Source organism: Austrofundulus limnaeus, unplaced genomic scaffold, assembly GCF_001266775.1.
Source record: "Austrofundulus limnaeus strain Quisiro unplaced genomic scaffold, Austrofundulus_limnaeus-1.0 Scaffold219, whole genome shotgun sequence".
In the NCBI taxonomy this organism is placed as follows: domain Eukaryota; kingdom Metazoa; phylum Chordata; class Actinopteri; order Cyprinodontiformes; family Rivulidae; genus Austrofundulus; species Austrofundulus limnaeus.
Genome location: NW_013952621.1, coordinates 852127 through 859068, shown reverse-complemented (window position 1 = coordinate 859068; position 6942 = coordinate 852127).

Genomic DNA, 6942 nt, shown 5'->3' with positions numbered 1-6942 from the left:
TCGCGTTGGCTGGACGTGACGTCACCTGAAGGCGGGGAGAGCACTGGAGGGGGAGGGGGGGGAGTGGCAACTGGACACCGAAGCCGGTGATTGGCTGCTGCCTCTGTTTTTAGTCACCGCATCCAATCAGAGAGCAGAGCGATGACAGAAATTACAAGTGAAAAAAACAGTGACTCTTGGTCATTTGACTTGCTAAAACATTAATCAGGTTAACATCACAGACTTAGTAACGAATGATTGTTAATCATTTATTGATAAGTGACCTTGTTACTCATATTTGCTTTCAGTTTGATTATATTCGTATATTTATTTTTGCTTTTAAAACACATTAGTTGTTCGAAAAAGCATAAATAAATAATATATCTGGGCCTATAATTGCTGTTTTTTGTTTTTGTTTTGTTTTCAAAATTTACAACAGGATTACTTGGACAAAGTGCAGTACTTATTTTCTCCAGCAGATGTCAGGCTACATCCACTCTTTTGTGATGTGACATTCAAACACAAAAATGTCAGTAACTCAATTTTACAGAGAGCTAAATCTTGGCTGAGACTGACACCCAACACATTTTGAGATCTAACACACTGCAAAATGTCTTTATTCAGAATTTTGCCATTAACTAATTGCAGGTGATATGTCTGTAAGCGTGATATCTAGACTTTATTAAACCAGGAAATAATCCTTTATTCTACAGATGATTAAATTTATTGCCACATAAAATCGAGATGTCCACCACAAGCAACTGAACTTAGATAACACAAAAAAGCTATAACTTAGACAATGTTACAAATACTGAGCTAAAATTTATGGTTAAATTAATAGTTCATTTGTACATTTGTTTTTGTATTTGTCTTGTACTACCATTTAACTTGCTTGCATGCTTTTATATTAGGGAAATTATATACCAAAGAAAAACACTTGTTGACAGCTTTCCTTGTCTTTTATCCATAACAACAAAATAACTCAGAAATCATCTTTTCTTGACATGTTAATATGCAGTTGTACCTACAGTACATCAAACAGACCAACTTAATTAACTTTAATTAATGTGTTTACAACAATTTGGGTGTGGTGGTAAAGTTCCCCCACATTGTCTCTAAATGTAAGACATCTTGTTTACAGTAGAGCAACTTATTTCCACATCACTCTTCTAAGTTTCTGTTATGACAAGGTAGAGTAGTTTGGTAGCCACATGTTGTTGATCTTGATTTAAGGATCAGCATCTGCGCTGCTTTTAGCTGGAACTGGACAGCTCACAGACGGAGTGAGGGACACTCCGAGCTGCAAACACGCTCACATTGCTTGCTGCAAGGAAAATAAGTTTTCTAATAATCCAGTAATTGCAGGGAAATGTCCTGCACTGACAAGCAGAGGATGTGTCATTAGCAGAAGTGCAAATCTGTAACTGTTAGCCATATGGTTATTTATTTTATTTAAGTAAATGTTATGGAAATATTTACTTGACAAAGACAGAAATATGTGGTCCAAAGAATGAAGGCACTCCGTGGAATGATCAGCTGAGTTTTATTGCAACAACAGGAAACACAGAGAACAACATCGAGCCATGCACTCTGCTCCTGAAGCAGTTGAGGTCTCATATATATATATATATATATATATTGTTTAACAAACACCATTATGTCATCTTAATAAAGCAAGATTTCATCCTAAGGAAATGCTGGGTCAAGGGAAAACACAAAGATAAACACAAGTGAAATCTAAGAATGATTGTTGTTATCAAATCGTGTTCTGGCTATAATCACTGATCACTGTCATGAAAACTTAGGTCATTAAATTATGTCGTGAATTACTGGCTTAAACGTATTATTTCCATTACATAAGTACTGTAGGTAAGTATATTATTGGATATTTTGCCTCAAACGTTCTCACATTGATCACAAAAGGACGAGTGTGGCAAACACAGCTGTGCTCAGACGGACACGTCATTTATTTCAGGGATCCAGTAATTTGTTTGAATGATCAAGGGTGGAACAATTAACAATGTACACTTTCAGTTTTTATTAGTTTTGTTTTGCTTTTTTTTTTTTTTTTAAACCAGAATTGGGTGCACAAGTTTGAATCTATCATGGAGTTTCTCTAATCCACACAGGATTCAAATTATACATATTGACTCAACAAACAATATACACCCCTGCAGTATGGGTTTTTCTTTTGGGGGCTGGACTCTTCGGACTCATTCTTCAGACGTTCACACAAGTGCATACAACATTCATGGCTTCAGACACACGCCCTCTAAACTCACTACTCCTCTGACTAATAAATTCTTGCTCTGAGGAGCTTTTTCTATAAACTCCACAGTGTCACATTTTGTTGATATGTTTTGTTGTTTTTTCCTCATCTACCCTTGTGTGGTATTTTTGTTTTTCTTTTTAAAGGTAGCACGACCCCTGCTGGTTGCCGCATGACCTGATCACCTGTTTTCCCATGTGTGTCTCTTGAATGTAATTTCATTGTGCTCTGTACAATGACAATAAAGGCATCATCAAATCAAATCAAATCAAAAACAGTAAACGACCCTAAGTACAACATAAATAAAACAGTCTTGTGTGTATGCAGTACTCCCTGATGATGTCGCAACATGTGTATTGTACAATGTGTACCATCACACTTGTGATGGATCTAAAAACCTGACAGTGTGGCATACTTCCAAAATCTTAAATAAATACAGTATAATTTCATGCCTGGAGTAAAATAATGTTGTTCTCACACATTTGTTGCACATTGGGCAACAATGTCTACCCCTTACAGTGGAGTAAGACGTGATAGAGTTGAGCAAGATACAGTGCCAACCCTATGTAATACTGAATAATCTATTCAAGAAGTTCAAAATATCAAGTCTTTTTTTGTTTTGCTTTGTTATATTAGCTGATGATAGAATGTGCTTTAATGAGTAACTTGTGTGTCTCAGGTTTTATGTCAAAGTGCAGCAGAAATCGAGGAATGGAGTTCTTTGGTGAGTTTTTTTTTATGAACTCACATCGCCCTGGAAAACTGTTGGCTGCATTTCCAGCAGAGAAACGTGTCTAATGTGAAACAAGTTCATCTATATAGAATCACATGTGGTCTGCTTGAGTGTATTTAGATTGTTACCCTGACGATGTTCAGCCCGACCATGTGGTCCCTGGGCTCGAACAGGGCCAGGAAACAAAAATAGAGCCTAACCCTGTCTTCAGCCAGCCCTCCGATGGAGAAACATGAGTTGGCAGGGTTCGTTTTGAGCAAGACGCGTCACCTCCGAGCGTTGTTCGAAGTAGTGCGAGGAAGAGACTTCCCAAAACAATGTTTCACACCTGTACAAGTGTCAAATCGAGAAGTGAGGTGGGTGGTTACGTAATCACAATCCACAATGTTTGGTTAGAGATTATTGTTTTAAATATGCTCAGTGATTTACTCCTTGTCCAGTGAGTTACAGACGAGCTCATGTTTCCCCATCATGTGCTCAGTAATATACACCCTATTTGGACCCCCTCCCACTCCCGCTCCCAGCTGCTGCAAAGAAACATTCTTGACATAAATAGCTACATAACTTTACAATTAGAAAAAAACTGTCAGATAATTATAGAAAATCTGTTTAGAGGGGATCAACAGCTTGTTTTGATGTAGAGTCTGTTATTCACCAAACACACTGCAGTGTTTAGTTTTCCCCTTTCTTTTTGCCTGATTCCAAACATTATACAACTTCACCATTTAACTACTGGAGTCAACTCTGTCCACTAGAAAAATATTTCACGAACCAATGAATGGATTTTAGTGAAACGTTCAGGAAACAATCATTACCTCGACCACTGCAACCAGTTACACTTTCTCACTTTTACAGACATGCTGCAAAACTGTTGTGTGGTAGTAGSTGAGAGTCATATACTGCAGTTTATTGGATTCCTGCTATTCAAATAAATTGCTCAAGGGGCCACAGTTACTGCTGGCCAGCAGCTCAGGGGCCGAATATCCAGCAATTAAAGTCATTATGTAAATAAACCAAGTGTTACAAAGATCTGTTACCTTTGAAATAGTTTATGTTGCTGCATTTAATCATGAATACAACATACAGAACCCTATAATAAAAGTAGTGATAATCAATATCAAAAACAAAAATTACACATTATGCCTCCTATTCAACACAAATATTTTGACATCTCTGACTTGCCAAATTTTTTAACCAATTTTATTTTCACTTTCATAGTTTTATCTTTGATCTAACTGCTTGTAGTTTTACCTGTCTTGGATGTTCATAGAAATTGTTTTTAACCAGCTTCTAGCCAAGATCCTGACATTTCTGTAGAWACCAAACATCTACGTCTAACTAAAAKAACTTCTATAATCAACGTAGAAAACCGGGGGTTTGTCATTAATAAGGAGATTAATAAACCAAAAGACGGGTCGAACTTTGGTCGCTTGTGGGCCAGATGTGGCCTGCGGGACACAAGTTGAATAGCCCTAATATACTGTAAGTTCTGCAGGTTGAGCTAAACTTTTGCCTAAAATGTTAGCATTAGTGGTTTGTCTGTTAGCAAAATAGCATAAATCACCAGATAGATTTTACTGAAACTTTCAGGAAGTGAGAGTTAAAGAGTGTTCTTACAACACAAGCATTAAAACTGTGTTAAAATAATCTGCTCGGTAAAGTGCAGATCAGTTTGGAACGTAGACTTTCTGTACGTCTGCATGTAGGTTTTAGGGGGTTTGTAAATTTACCCTAGAGAAGGAATCCCTTGAAACCACAGAACAGAGTCACGTGGCGCTTATCACTTATCCGGCACGTGTTTTTTTTTTTTTTTGTTCTAGTTTTTATTCATCTTGTGCATAAACAGAGCAGTGAACACACACACACACACGTTTGTTCTTAAACCCCGTGGGGACCTTCCATTGACTTCCATTCATTTTTTAAAGACTTTATAGCCTAACCCTGACCATTTACCCTAAAATTAACCCCACAGGTACTTACTTGACCCTCAAGCTAACCTAAACCTTGGTCCTAAACCCACCAATAATTTGTATTCGGACCTGTTGGGACCGGGCATTGGTCCCCATAATGCACTTCGGCCCCCACGAGGCTGCTTTTTTTTGGGAAAATTTTCCCCAACTTGTAGGAAACACACACACACGCACGTACACACACACACACGACTGATTAGTGACCTTTAACTCTGACGGGTTATTTTTACATTTCTGTTATGATCAGACATTTTGTTGCTGGACACAAACATTGTCTGCTCTTGAAATAATTGCAWACTTGAATTGTTTTAGTCTCGTTTAGAGGTAGAACACAGACAGACGTTTGCTTGAGTGACTTTGCCTGTCAGGTCTGCGAGGCGAGGCCATGGGACAGGAACAGCTGGGTAAAACTGACCTACATCACCAAACGTGACGCACAGAGCTGCTCGTCTGACCTGCACTTGAGACGAACCTTGACCTCAGAAATATCTTTACAATCCGCGCTGAGCAGGAATAAAGATTTATGCCCWATATAATCCATGTATAGCTTGAAAATGGAAGTTAGATGTCTGGACAAAGATGAGGCCTCCTGCCCAGGGAGACATTGTGGTTTTGCTATATCTGGCTCGCAGGCTGATGCAGCTGCCCACATTCTTGAAGAGCTGGATTCCCTACAGATCTGGAACAGGCGAGCAGACCCAGCCTTAACCCTCGCTGATACATGGAGAGAGAACACACAGCACAGATGGGACAGTGATCTATTGCACCATCTTCTAATGGTGCAACTCTCCTGCTGTGTTTATTTCTTAACTAAAAAATGACCACTCCAATAAATAAAATAATATAAAACATGTTGAGTGGAAAAAGACAAAATTTCACGTCATCAAATCAAAAGGAAACTTTTAAAAGTTTAAGTTTCACTAAAATAGATGAGGGTTAAACTCATATCTGGTGTCTTTTACTGCAAACGTGACTCATAAGCTTCCCATTAAACAGGCTTGTTTAAAACCAAATCCTTCATCGAGATAAGAGCGATAAATCATTTGTCGAATTGGGCAACGATGCCAATGAGTTCGTCTTGCTTCATTAAGTCAACAGACGAGCTGATTCAGCCCGTCTGTCTGGAAACCACCGTCAACACAAACATAAAAGTTAACTCATTGCCTGCTTAATGCGTAGCTTGCTTGGAATCGTGAACAAATTCAGTGCATTACCATGAACTGTCTGCTCCAAGCCCTTCTGAGTGCAATATTAAAAAACCTAACTCCTTTTTTTAACATGAGAACTGGTTCAATTTTATGGCAGCTCAAAATGACATTAATGGTTATTGTAGTGCCAAAAACATTACATTTTTAAATGCTACTCTGTTCAAAATCTCATACTAAGTAAATACACTAAAAACACAATTAACAAAAAACATAAAAACACATTTGTGTCTGGTACGCATTAGATCAAGTGTCCAATCCCTGCACGTTTTACTTGTTTCCCTGCTCCAACACACCTGATTCGACAACTGAATTACCTCTTCAAGTTCYGCAGAAGCCTGTTARTCACCCATTAATTCATATCAGGTGCGTTGAACCAGAGAAACAAGTAAAACGTACAGGACAGTGGCCATCAAGAGCCAGGATTGAACCCCACACTAACATTTTAGACAACAGATGCCAACTTGTGAAAAGTTTGTCCAACACTAAAGATGTCTAAGGTGAAATTAATAAATCTAACATACTGTAATGCTAACAATTAGATCGAATTAAGCAAGTCAAAATTTTCAGATGGCATAAGTTCTCCAAAATGTCAGTGAAGGCCCTGTCACACTAGACAACTTATGAAACATTTTTATGTCTAAATTGATAAGTTATATATTTGATCAATTTGTTAGAATTACATTATGTACAGTGGTGGACAAAGTACTCAACTCTAGTACTTGAGTAAAAGTATTGATACTCATGGTCAAATCTACTCCACTACAAGTAAAAGTTACTCAGTCA